General features: G+C 39.1%; 1 pseudogene; it reads left to right on the forward strand.

Moving 5' to 3' along the window:
• Positions 1–749: 749 nt before the first annotated feature.
• Positions 750–15,224, forward strand: LOC139460957 (uncharacterized; annotated as a pseudogene).
• Positions 15,225–15,366: the final 142 nt, after the last annotated feature.

Raw genomic sequence — 15,366 nt, forward strand, 5'->3', positions numbered from 1 at the left:
CGTGTTGTGTGTGTGTGCGTGTTGTGTGTCTGTTGTGTGTGTGAGTGTGCATGTCTGCCTGCTTACACTAGTCCGGACTTATGCCGATTGTAAAGTTCTAGCCAACTGAGTTAACATGCTGCGGTATAACATCAATACCCCACTAATTCACAGTGTCATCCGAGAAAGGGGTGGATATTCTAGACACTGATTGCACAGTGGTTATTTTTTTTTTTTGTAATGCATAATGTGTCAGTGGCGGTTGGAACGTTTTCAGACTTCTTCGCAAGTAGTTTACTGTCTTTGTCTTTATGTTTCGGTGAGGTATAAAAATATCTTGATAGTGAAAGTGCAAACGTCACCAATGCTGTCCTATTTTCACACTATTCGGCTGCCCTGTGCGACTTGAATACTGTTAGACATACGAGAAAGGGGATGCACCATGAAATATGAAGCGGCATACCACAGATATGATTGACTGGATAAGTTCGGCCATTATATTTTTGACTGATAGAATGCTACAAGAATGGTGCTACGCTAATGCAGTTGTGACCAGTACTGGGTTAATGTGACCTGTAAGGCTATACATGTAGAATAATATATGAAATGATCGCGTGACACGTTTCGCAATGTTGACGTGCAACACCTGCGATGAGCTTTACTGCAGATGAATAGAGTGACTCGATGCTTTGGGAAAAGGTGGAGTCGGCGGTGGTGAATGAAGGGATGCAACGTGAACACACCTAAGGGACTGTTGTAAGACTTACAGGAACTACATGTTTTCCCCTGCTGTTCTGGTGAGTAAAACGTGAAACGTGTAACAACACACTATAAGTGTTTATTTAAACGGTACACACCAACTTTCCAACATTTGGTAATGTCATCACGGCCGAAATGTCTCATGACATGGCACAACAAAATATTGATGTTTGGAATAGCGTTTGTATTAATGTAAATACACACAATCATGTTCAAATATTCCGAATCAAACGAAAATGTCAAAAACTAAAATGAAAATACAGAAAACTATTTCCACTGGGGTGATAATATCACCACCGCGGTTTTTGACTATTTCGTTTTTGTGTTTGACATTTCCTTTTTAGTTTTTGACCTTTTCGCTTCACATTTCAGCTAATCAATAGCTACTTGAAAAGACATTTTCCATGTTTTCTGTTGTTTTTATACATGATATATCACATAATGGTATGACAAATTGTGTAAATTTGCTAAAGGTTACGATAAAAGTGAAATATCAAAATATTGAAAAACAGACTCCATGTCCCTTATGGGCCACCGCATAAATGGAATATTATTAGTATAACTTCTATGTTATTTTTTCTCCAATAACTAGATAGTTTTTGCCGTTTTTTTTATAGCAGGTAAAGCTGAAAAATATTTTTTTTCATCAAAACTGTTTGTTTCATGAATCGCTTCATTTGACGAGGAAGCCAAACTTGGCTTCTGCTGAAGTCAACACAGTACATAATGTTTCAGTTACACATAGCAGTCGAAACCCGTTATCTCGAGAGCCGTAATCTCGAGAGCCATAATCTCGAATGCACCGATATATCGAACATACTCACCAGTCCCGACCATCTCGCAATATAATACAAACAAATGTGTTCACTTTGAGAATCAGATACTTTCCTATAGAATTGTGTCCCTTTATCTCGAAGTTGGCATTTGGCACATTAATAGTTTTGGGTGGCAGGTCAAATAGCAGGTCAAATAGTTGTGAGCAATGCTCCTAGATACAGACTGTGGAAAGGGGATGAAGTCAAGGACAGAGCTCACTTGCAACATGACTAACTTCGTCCACAAAGAAACACATCAAAAACACTTGTTGTCAATCGTTTGAACATTTCCCGGGAAATACGTCTCAATGAGTCATCGTGTGCACCTGTTGTAATAGTAATTAATGTGTCTGCAATTCAGAATACAAAGTATGTAAGTTACTTATTCACTTTCTATTTTGGTGAAAAACATACCGCATATGTTCCCTATAAACAATAAATATACAGGAAATGTAACCTACATACCCCCCCCCCCCCCCCCCCCCCCCTTAATCAACACATGCAGATACATAGCGCTATATCGAACATTGGACTTGGTCCCAACTCTGACATTCCTATAGAATTGTGTACCTCTATCTGGAAGTTGGCATTTGCCACATAAATAGTCTTGAGAAGTGCAACTAAGCAGGTCAAATGGCTGTGGGCATTGTTCATCGACCACGCGCATCTGACGCGCATCAAAATATGTACATCTGTCCCAGTTTATATTGATCATTTCCTGGTAAAATATGAATCCAGCCTTAACCAGGAATGCTGTTCTCGGGGAAATCATTAATACCCAAATGTTGTTATTTTTAAAAAAAAAAGTTAATTACATTCGGTCTGGGGCATTCGTTACACATACACACGAAGGGTTATGTCATGTTTCTGCAGATGTGCATACGCTGTAGTCAATTAAGTTAAACATGTATCATGCATTGGTTCCCTGAGTCACAATATATTCATGATATACTGGATTGGTCATGACACAAGAAGGGTTGAATCCAGAATTCAACATTCTAGTCCACACTTTGAATGAGAGTCGTAAACATTTAAAAAATATTCAAAGGTTAGGAAATGGAACTTCAGTTGCTTTGATCAGGTTCTGCTTATGGGATATAGTTTAGGGAAACTTAGTTTGAACTTTGTGAGCTAAAATGTTAAAATGATACAGGTGTGAGCTGCGAGAAATATTTATGAGCTCATTATTAACGTCCACGTTTCACCTCTTCTTAATATAGATATCCGATGTATCATTGTATTGCATCTAGCTAGCTATATTTTGATTGAAAATCGGATAGTTTAGTTTCTTTCGATAGCTATGGAATACTGTAAATGACAATCAATATCAACATATGAGCAATATCAACGCTGGGGACACTAGAAAAGGGCTCCACACACTGTTACCATGATGGGAATCGACTTACGACACACAACAAACGCAGTAACCACTACGCTACCCTATCACCCCTCAAAGCAAAGATTATACGTTCTTTGTAGTAGTGGCAGATCGTTTTATGGAAATGTGAAACGTCGACGCAAGAGAAGAAGCAGTGTTGATTGTCGACTGAAACACAGTGCGTTGGGCGTATGAGACAAAAAGCGGTAAAACTATATGAACGTGTTACACCTCGACAACTGCATTTATTGACGTAGTTGTGACACAACAGCAGTTGACAACATGCGAACGTGTAACAGCTGGATAACAACGATCGGTAAGGTCGTTGTGGCACAGGACAGGGCTATGGGCTTTAATAGACATGTATGTGTGGTGCTTGCAAGGTGTATGTCTAGAGCAATTGAGGTGTGCGTGTGGAGCTGGTGAGGTGTGTTTGTAGAGTTGAAAGGTGCGTTTGTAGAGCTGGTGAGTCAGAAACATATGGCCGTGCATAAATAACTATATTCAAAACCGTGTACACTTTTCACAAAAAAAACCCGCAGAAATAGATTTTTAGCAAATTTTATTGTACTTAATAAAGACGATATATTTAATTTAATATCATAGATAACTTTGGAGCTTGATCGTCACATGTTGTCGTTGGACAAAGGCATTTAAAACTGTTCATAGTCATGTCACATAAGGCCCCAAGGTTGCGCTGAACTCAGTATCTCTTGTGACCGCAATCACGGCTCTGACTGGATAAGTGTACAAACTTTGTCCTGCGGAATTCTGCACCATTCTGCTTGTAACGCGTTGGACACTCTGGAGTGTCTGCGGCGTGCTCTGACGTTGACGTACACGTCGATCGAGTTCATCCCAGAAGTGTTTGATTGGGTTGCGATTTGGGGATTTCAAAGGCCAAGGCAAGCCGTTGATGTTGGCATTATGAGGTAGTCTACCATGACACGAGCTGTATGCGATGGAGCGTTGTCCTGTTTGAAAAAAAAAACTCCTTCTGGCGGTCAATGATTGGAAGGAGGTAAGGTTGAAGAATTTGATTCATGTAGCGATTTGCTGTCAAATGTCCCTGAACCACAACCAAGTCAGATCGCAATGTTTAGGATATGGCCCTCACACCATGACACCATCGCCACGGAAATTGTCGAATTCGCGTACACAATGTGGGGCACAACGTTCATTTCGACGACGATAAGCACATTGACTTCCATCTCGCTGGTAAAACCACACTCGTCTCCAGTTTCTCAAATTCCAAGGCTGTAAGGTTGGCACCAACGCAGGCGTCACTGTCGACGGATCTGTTGCAAAACAGGGACGGTAACTGGTCTTCTGGGTCGGATTCCAGCCTTGCAAAAAATAATTTCAAGATATTACGCAGTATACGTAGTTTCATATTCACATCTTGGGGCTCCAAGTCGTTTCATATGTGTATCTCAAATCTGATTTTCACTGATCATTTCTTGATAATTATGGATAGCAAGGCAATATGGGATTGACGACATCAGTTGATATACTGAGTGTGATTGTATTTGAGGCAAATATATCCCATCGAAGTTTACTGGGTTGAGCGATGCTAAGAAATAAATGATCCTTTGATTTCATTTGTCATGGTTTTATTATGTGTTGCCTGTTGATTCCTATAATATCAAATATGTGTGAAGCTCATTTCTGGTGTCCCCCGCCGTGATATTGCTGGAATATTGCTAAAAGCGGCGTAAAACCATACTCACTCACTATAATATCAAAATAAGAAAAAATCTCCATTATGTATAAAGTATCATCTTTATGACAAAAATAAAGCTCATTGTTTAGAAGTATTTGCATCATAATCTAAACATTCTAACATTTCATTTGTTTCTGCAGGCTACACACCATCCTCTCAAGCCATGCATATACTTCATCACGTTCTGCTGATATTCAGTAAGTACAGCAATTTCAAACGTCAGCGCAAGTGAATATACATATTATATTGAGTGTAAAAAACTAATTTGTGATACAATTTATTAGCAGGTATATCTGAAAATCAGTGTTGAAACAGAGTGTTCACCAAAAGGATGACACGTTATGTTTCTCTCAACTTAAATACTGATATATTTCCTTTTAATATTAACAAATTCGGTGGGGTATTGAGCTTAATGTAGGTTGATTGATATGTGTTAGGTACATTATATCCGCCTATGGGTTTCTCCATATATGAGTACACAACTTTAGTTATTTCGGGAATATTAGTAACATTTGCGAAAAATCCAAACAACGCTCTTCCTAAAAATCCCCTAAATGACATCTTCCAACTTCATCATATCAACTTCATGTCAATAAAACATATTACTTTGATATCATCATTCCCTACACCTGCAAGGTGTATGCATGGCGGTACTTTCAAGTTTCATAAGGCGTTATACCAGTCCTGTGAATCGTCTTTGTAACTCATTCAGGCATATGTACTTGCATAGCTAGCTGTCATCTTAAAGGTTCGTCGCACGTATGACTGAGATGTATAACAGGGCACCGTTGCTCGTTTGGGGAATCGAAACGGACAATAACATCGAGGAATCATTTTATGGAAACATGATCAATATATGGGTAGAATATAGGAGTCAACAGACGTTGCCCTCTTGCAACGAGATTACATTCCCTAATATACATGAATGACAAGACCACCAGAAAGGGGTAGATGCACCATTTACCTTGGCAGTATCAGAAGAAACCGATTCATTGATTTCTTCACTTATCCTTGTGAGGTAAAGTAGAGCTAAATGTAAATTTAGCGTACAGACGATACTAACGAAACACTGCTGGACATGATAATTGGCGAGCTATACTTTTGTTTCACCATTATATTGATTAACTTAAATTGAAGCTTAGTCAACCTTATCTTAATGAACTGTAGCTTACGATTTCACCTCAGTGAATGGAAACATTTAAATGTTCTTCTATTTTAACATTTAGTATTTGAAGCATACAGCGAAGATAGTTGTGGATGGGGGAAATATGGAGACAAGTGCGACAAAGATTGCCCTTCAAACTGCATCCCTCATCCAGTAAAAAAGCTCGCCCACTGCCACAAGGAGACAGGGAAATGCTCTGAGGGTTGTGTGCCGGGGTGGTTCGAGGATATCTGTGATCACGCTTGCAGCAAGAACTGCTTGAGAAACATCTGTATTCGCCAAAATGGCATCTGCACGTTTGGTTGTAGTGGAAACTACACAGGAGACTATTGCAACATAAGTCCAGGTGTGACAACAAATTGAATGTTTAAACCTGCAATAGTGCATGGTGATGTGTAGCTACAGCAGGCTGTTGCTGTTTCGGAATAATAATGCCACATATAAACACAAAACACCTAATGCAGCATTTGCCATGTTCATAATCTTCACCGTGAAGAATCTGGCCAGAATAGATCTTCAGCAACCCAGGATTGTCGGGTGGTCAGACTCGTTGACTTAATTGATGCATGTACCGATATCCTTGACCATATCGATGCTCATCATGATGTCAAATACTGGAGTATTTACAAACAGCCGTCATATAGCTGAAATACTGCTTAGTGCCGTGTTAAACAACTTACAAACTAGCATCAATATCATGATTTTTGAAAATAGCTATTTTTGTTTATTACATAATCAGGCAGTTGGTATACATTTATGCATCAAATAAAATATACGCTTACTGATTTGTTCGATGGTATCCTAAGAATGGCATATAAGCAATTATAAAGTAACTCGAATTTGAAACCATTATCTAATCACATTTCTTCTGAGAACATTGCCAGAAAGGAAACAGATCAAATTAGGTGTGCCTGAAAAAACAACCGATTCTAAGATGACGGTGCCCAGAGAAATACAGTTATGCAATGTTTCATCAAATTGCTTCTGTAGCATCATTTTATATCTAAAACATTAAAGTTATATATATTAGGTACCAAAATGAATTGTTATGAATTCTTCCTATTTCCTCAAACGTTAAGAATGTCATGGACTGAAACAACATGGCAACTACATATGCATGCGGTAGTGGTGTTTCTGTGAATACGTATAATGCAAACTTCATTTATGTCTGCACAGTGACGGCGGCGACGGCTCCCAGGGAATACAGAACACGTGAGTACAATAGTTAATCGCTACAAAACCCTTTCCTTTATCAAAAGATAGTGAGTATATTGTACGATTCCGCCTATATTATGAGCATGTGCTAATGAATCAGTCAAGTAGGTATGATACAGGTGTTTTCGAAAGGTGAACATATCCAGCTCCACCTGTGGCACGTATCACAAACACATGCAAATGCAGCAAATCAACTGTTTACTTGAAACAAAAACACGGAAACATAAGGTGGATGATTTTATGTCACTTGTTCGACAAATTTGGAAATGTCCTCCACATAGCTACCACAAAACGTTTTCACAGCTTTATGTAATTTGTTTGAGTCACTGCATGTTGTGACCTTACTCAACAACTTCTGAGCAAGGGTCGTATGGCGGTCTTTGTAATCTTGTCAGAAAGAACATACTCGATTGTTCCTCAAACGTTGTGAAATGTAAACACCAGATTTGACTATTGGAATGCTGAGCTCACCCTCTTGTGATACAATCTCATGATGAGTGTTTTCTGACTTGATATCCATAGATCTAAATATTAAAGAGATGAGGTGGTCTCATCGGTCGCCTTAATTACTAGTTCAAGAGGCTAAATCAGTGAAAGGGAATTGGCTATTTGATGTTTTGAATGACATCAGGTCTTCGATATACTTGCTGACATAAGCTTAAGTTAAATAACATTGTTTCAACCTTGCTATTCTGAGAAGAAATTCGGATTCATAACATACGGATCCACAAGAAGGGTAGCACAGTTTGTGCACATGAGGATGCCTTCTTGCCTAAATGTCTTTGCATAATCTTTACATAATCACTAACCTAGGGATACGTTGAGAATGATGATAATATTGAACGTCTTTTTGTTGTTTGTTTATGTTTCTCACCTAAGCCTGGGTCACAGACACATCCTCAATAGCACAGAGTGAATCCAGGCCAGGCCAGACAACACCGGACCTGGCTGCGATACTTGTCCCTGTTTTCCTCATCCTGGTTGCCCTTGCTGTCGTAGTGTTAATACTGTAAGTGTTTGCCTGGCAAAATATTTTAAAGGTCCAGATTATTAACTAATGCACAACATTCTGTCGTGTTTTTGTTTGTTTGTTGAAAACATCACATATGCTGACAGCTCTTGAGTAAGTCGACGTCCAAGTGTTCATTCTGCTCCCTAGATACAGGTCATTCGACATAAATATTACAATATTTTGGTTATAATAAGAGAGTATTGTAAAGATTACCGTATTCTCGTGAATGTAGTACGTATTAACCAGTGTGAGGTGAGCTGCTCTTTTGAATTGCAACGAAACAGTTTACATATCCTTTGGTAACCATCACTAGTTGTCGGTGTATCTTCAGCATTCTTTATAGACGAAAACGGAAAAGAGGAGAAACCTGGCGGAATACCAATGCAGTGACAGCTATAATTCCATGCTGGAGAAGAACCACTACAGCTAAAAGATTATACAGAAATAGAACGTGAGGCAGTGTGTCTTCTTCTTTATCATCGTTTCCATAAGCAGCAGCAGTAGCATTATCGCCATCATCATCATCAGCAGTAGCATTATCGTCATCATCATCATCAGCAGTAGCATTATCGTCATCATCATCATCAGCATCATCATCATCATCGTCACTTAATTTGTACGGTCAATCATCAAAAGACATAGAAACAACATATACTATAAGCGCAAATATGCAATGATGATCGTCTCATTCCTGAATATATTAATGCTGATCAGTTGATTTATAAATGTTTTGATTTTTTTGTATTCTCTACTTACAGGATTGGTGAATATGGTGAGCATACACAGTTATATAATTCTCCTAAAAGCGAGAGTGTATTATTATTTGTGTTTATATAGGCGATTTATAATTACTCAAAGTCAAAAATAAGTCTGATCATATGCACTTATTGCCTTAAAAAAAAAAAGTATGACTTCATTAGCTTTTGGCTAGAACAAAAATCTTGATAAGAGACTGACAAGTAAATATTGAGAATTTGTCTTCATGATTGTTGAACATTCTGACGCAAGCTTCAATACCGTCTGTCTTACAAATGTCGTCGAAATGATCTTTTTTCAGAACAATGTACAACATATTATGCAAACTAAAAATTGACAATCAAGCTTAGGTTGCAGATGTTTGATCCAACAGTCATATTTATTATGTTTAGAACCCTTCGTGGCAAAGCAAGGAGGAGCAAGGTTTGCCAGCATTTTGAAAGGTGACTTTTTAATGGATTTGGATCTTTTGACCAAGAGTCTTAGGTACAAGTAATTGAATAGATATCGTGTTCCATAATCTGTAACCCAATACATGGAACACGATGGATATCTTAAAATGCTGCAATTGCTATGTTTTCAAAATTCGTCTACATCATTGTATTGTGCAGTGAATTATGCTAATGTGTATATATAGTACAATTGTTAAAAAACAACAACCAGAAAACATCTATATAATCCACTTATTGCAATTATCTCACCAGCAGTAAAGAGAGACGATGGTTTCTCCGGCAGTTTTGTGGATGATGTAAACCTGCTGTCTGGTAAGAACATGATATCTTTATCGAAACTGATTATTCAAGTATTTCTTCGTGCATTGATACGTCTATGTATCACAACTGCATCATGAGGAATTAGATGAATCAGTAACCTTGAAAAAATATAATTGCCTTCAAACAAGTATTTTTGAACGTGCGTTATTGAAAACAAATTGAGTGTATTACGTAACACACGAGGCAGTGCTCTGGCGATGTAACTGTACAATATACGCTCATATGTCATGCTCATAATAATAGTAACCAAATAGTAATATGCATACATGTAGGGAGTGAGCGAGTGTGAGTATGATTTACACCGCTTTTAGCAATACTCTAACAGTATCACAGCTGGGGACACCCCAAATTTGCTTCACCTATTGCATTCATGTTGGAATTGAGTTTTAAACACTCGGCTAACCCACGGTCCCAATATCTAGTGAGACAATAATTATGAACGTGTGCATGTGTATATATCCGTATCTTGCATATTTATAACTGGTAATGCTGAATTTTTCACTTTGTTTCTTATTATTTAAACGTGTGTATCTACCTTTACAGAAACGCACGAACAGAAGATACAGGATATTCAAAGGGTCTTTGTTAAAACTGAGGCCTTTGAAGATGTGAAAGAAAGATTGCAGATTGTTGGCCATGTGACAATAAGCGGTGCTCCAGGATCTGGTAAAACATCCATGGCCCTGATGCTGGGAGGTGAATACAGGAGGCAGGGGTATGAGCTGGTACTGGTTGAAGATGTAGATAAAGTGCAGTTGTCTGATTTTCTAGATAAAGACAGAGATGTGTGTGTCATATTTGACGACATGTTTAAGACATTCAGATCATACACGGATGTGCCTCGTCTTACACACTTTCTGTATGACCTGCTTGTGCTCCTAGAACAGTGTAAGTCCAAGTCTGAGAGAAGATATGAGAGTCTGAGGCAGGAATCAAGAGCGGAACAGAGAGTTATGATTTATTCAAACATCTATTGTATATTTACTTCTGAAACTAACAACCTTGAGCATGCACTGTCAATGCTAGAAGACCAGCGGTTATTCAAACCCGTTTCAGAGATCATCCTGACAAAGACTACACCTCTTTGCTATACACACGAGGAGAGGAAAGCAATATGGTTGAAACACAAACGTCAGTACAAATGTAGAACAGATGTTGATGTGAACAAAATTATTGCATTCATGGAAACAACTGTCGGATTTCCTCTAGCATGTAAACTTTTCTCCAGATATACTGGTTTTCAAACATCCAGTGAACGTTTTTTCGAGGACCCTCATTTTTATATTAAACATGAACTTCATACGATTATCAGCCTATTGGACGACAAGTCAGCTGCTCTTATCCTGCTGCTGCTGTGCGAAGGACAGCTGAACATCAGCCAGCTGGAGGCTGCATCTGACCCCGGCCTAGAGGCTCACTTCAAGGCTGTTTCAAGTATTGTGAAGACGGCAGCAAGAAAGGATGTTGTGAAAGCTATCAGAACTTTCTGTGGCACAGTCTGTACGGAAGGAAACACAAAAACATTTTCACATTCTGTGATTTATGATGTCTGTGCTTCTGTTTTATTCAGTATTGACCCAGAATTTACTCTTAAACATTGCAGTATTACGTTCCTCTTTGAGCATGTACAAGACCAGCAAGCCATGGACACTCCTCTTAATGAACACCAGCTCAGCATTCCTTTCTCAGGGGCCTACAGTGGAATAATTGCTAAGAGGATGGCTGATGCTATTGTTAGTGGTGCATTCAGTAAATACATAATGTATCTCACGTTAAAGGAAAACGAAATAGCTGACAGCCTATGTGAAATGATCAAAGAACCAGCTGCCCTGTCTGATGATGCTAAGCACAACATTCTACAATATGCCTGTATCACTGGGAACAAGAATATCTTGGAACGACTTGTTCCCTACTGTTATATTGATAGGCATGACCTGTATGGTTGGACACCATTAATGTATGCAGTTGTCTCAGGGCAGATGGGTTGTTTTGACATCCTTGTGAATAGAAAAGCTGACATTACGTTATGTGATAGCAACAACTACAATTTACTGCATTTGGCCTGTCAGCATGGATCTTTGCCCACTGTAAAACACATAAGCATGGTACTCAAGAAACTTCGGTCTGATTTGTATCTTAATGCTCGAGGAAGACATGACTGGACCCCAGTTATGTGTGCAGTGCTCTCTGGCAAGAAGGATGTTTTAGACTATCTTATCCAAACAAAAGTAGATTTAACATTAAGAGATAGCAAAAACAACACACCTCTTCATCTTGCATGTCGGTATGGACATACATCAATTGTAGAAAGTCTGCTCCCCAACACAGATGTAAATACACGTGGCAACAATGGACAGACGCCAGTGATGTGTGCATTATTGTCTGAGACAAAGGAAACTCTCGACCTTCTTGTTTCTCACAATGCTGATATCACATTGACAGATGATGACAACAACAGCCTCATTCATGTGGCTTGCCATGTTGATGATATGTCCCTTGTAGTGCAAATAATGCCTAAGTTTGACATTAACATTCAGAGAAAACATGGATGGACGCCAGTCATGACTGCAGCTGTAAATGGAAAGGCGGATCTATTTTGACTCTTCCTGGATACGCTTAATGTTGACCTGAAACTAACAGATGACACCAACAACAATATCCTTCATCTTGCATGTCATGGGGGAAATGTCTCCATTGTGATGTTACTACTGCCACAGTTTGACATCAACAGTCGGGGAAACAACGGATGGACGCCAGTGATGTGTGCAGCTGTCAGTGGAGTCGAGAGTGTTTTCCAACTGCTTGTGTCACAGGGGGCTGATCTCACACTGAGGGATGACTACAACAATCATGTATTCCATTTAGCATGTGAGGGTGGAAATATTTCCATAGTGAAACATCTACTGTCAGGGACAGACATCAATTGTCTGGGAAACCACGGGATAACAGCTATAATGATTGCAGCTCTGCTTGCAAAACCAACTCTGTTTAAACTACTGTTGTCAAAGAAGGCTGATACCACACTGACTGATGATTATAATGACACGGTCTTGCACATTGCGTGTCAGGGTGGAAACCAATCTATTGTGAAATATCTCATGCCACAGTTTGACATCAATGCTCACGGAAGACATGGCCGGAAAGCAGTTATGAATGCAGCAAGGTCTGGTAGGAAGGATGTGTTTTTTTTTGCTTGTGAGTCAGAAAGCTGATCTCACTTCGACTGATGAATACAAAGACAATGTTCTACATATGGCATGCCAGGGAGGGAACACAGCTATTGTAGAATATCTTTTGACAATATTTGATGTCGATCTTCGGGGAAGGAACGACTGGACACCAGTAATGTATGCAGCGAGGGCAGGACAGAAGAATGTGTTCAACTTACTTGTGTCAAGAAATGCAGATCTCACCCTGACCGATGAGTACGGGAACAATGCACTTCACCTTGCATGTCAGGGTGGGAATCGTTCCATCGTAAACGACCTCCTGCATAAGTTCGTCATTAACGTACCTGGAAAAGATGGCTGGACACCACTTATGAATGCAGTTGCTTATGGAAGAAGGAGCGTGTTCCACCTGCTTGTGTCCCAAGGAGCTGATGTTTCCATGAAGGATAACCACGGCGATTCTGTGTTCCATTTAGCATGTCAGGGTGGAATTAGTTCCATTGTGGAATGTCTACCGCTAAAGAATGATGTCAAGAAAAAGAGCTTTGACATCAACATCAGAGGCAGGAATGACCAGACACCGCTAATGAGGGCAGTGTGTGGAGGACATATTGCTGTGTTCCGGTTCTTGGTGTCCCGTGGTGCTGACCAATCTCTGGTGGACAAGGATGGACACACTCTTCTACATCTTGCTACTCAGCATGGTCAGCTTCATATAGTGAAATACATCATAGACTCTTTTGACATCAACACTAAAGACAAGGCTGGTTTGACACCTGTCATGACGTCAGTATTATATGGCAAAGTCGCTACGTTCGAATATCTTCGAGGAAGGGAGGCAGACTTGTCGCTAGTTGACAATGCAGGGAATAACTCTTTAGATCACGCTCATAAAGTAGGATGCAGACAAATCATAAAACTACTGGAGGCAGACAGGAAGGTCAAGCGATTGTCTGCGGCGATGAATCCGTGTGTTGGTAAAGTGTCTGTCCCTGATAAGAAGGCAATGCAGCCCCACCAGTGCTACTCAGAAGACATCTGTGAGAGGGCTAGTGCACAACCTGAAAAACAGAACCAACAGCTATGATCATGTCCTAAAACAAGGAGACACATTACTACATGTGGCATGTCCAGAAGACATCTGATACTAGATGTTCGAGACTGGTATGACTAGACACTGGTGGTAAAGGGACTACATGCCTTACTGCTACTAGTGTCTGACAAACGATATCGGCATTCTTGTTCAGCAGGAGATGGCAAAGAAATAATTACTTAATATTTGTTTCTTAGAAATGAAAACCATGTATAAACATCGAATTTACTCATGAATTCAAATATTCCCCCATTGATACATAAAATCAGAAATGGATATTTAACCAGATACATTGGACCAAGAAGAAATGTTGTTTCAATACATATAACTATTACTGCACATAACCTATGTATGTGAGTGTATCTATTCCATTTTTAACTATTTTCTCGTTCGATGCACCTTCAATTGTTCACGTTGATTGATATATGTCTATTGTAAAAATGACATGTACATGTACTCGGTATCCTGTATTTGTCAAATAGACGTCAATGTCTCCCTTGTGCGTTTTGGTGTCTGTACTACCTACTCTTGAATTATTTGAACGAAAATAATTGTTTGCTAAAAAAATATTGATTTTTGTTAACTCTGACGTTGTGCCAGATGTGTTTTAAGTAATATTGTATCAGTTTTCTTCACCTGTCTGGAAACCGAAGTATTTATAAGAAAATGTTCCCAAAGTTCCCTTGACACATTCCTGTTGGGGGCGCATGCACTATGAAAGCCGAATATCTCCATGCATTGATTAGAAAGAACAATAAGATGTATATATTAGTTGAAACAAACTAATATATCGCTCAAACGACGTTCGATTACCTTGTTAACACAATACAATATTATACAATATCCTGTTTAAACATCACAGTAACCAGTTTAAATGATTGTTTATCAAAGGGGGTACAATGTATGTAATCCTACACATTGCGACCATTTAGGGAAACGAACCCTGGCCATTTGCGTGACAAACACTTTCTGTAATGGTTAGGCTACCCCACCTTCCTTCAACGATCTCAAAACCAAGTCCATAAATTGTAGCAGGAGGGACGAGAGGGGCAGACGAGCTCAATGTCAGCGTGTTCAAAATATCAGGACAAAATTTTCTGTAAAACATACATGCACGGGGTCAGTTTTCAAAAGAACGTGTAGACTCTTGTCAATTAAATTTGTGACCTTTACAGTCATGTGTAGAAAGTTTATATTTAGTGTAGCACACATCAGGTGTTGAGTCTTCATTGTCTGGTGGAGAGGCATCACAGTTATACTCATTCTTTCAATATCAGTGTCTACGTTCAGAAAACATGATACTTGGTCGTTTCTAACAGATAGTCGTTTTGAACAGTTACTAAACAAACACCGAACTTCATTCATGCCAGTTTGCATCTAGGTTACTTGAGGAGATTAATACTCCTGCGTTTTTTTTTTTCAAAACTGGTCCTTATAGAACACAATACCAATATTCATAGGTCATTCTTGATTTTACATTTTATCTTAAACATAGTTATGTAGGCATTGATTTGAGCAACCTTTGTAT

Source organism: Haliotis cracherodii, unplaced genomic scaffold (assembly GCF_022045235.1).
Source record: "Haliotis cracherodii isolate W230 unplaced genomic scaffold, xgHalCrac1.p SCAF_14, whole genome shotgun sequence".
Classification (NCBI taxonomy): Eukaryota; Metazoa; Mollusca; class Gastropoda; order Lepetellida; family Haliotidae; genus Haliotis; species Haliotis cracherodii.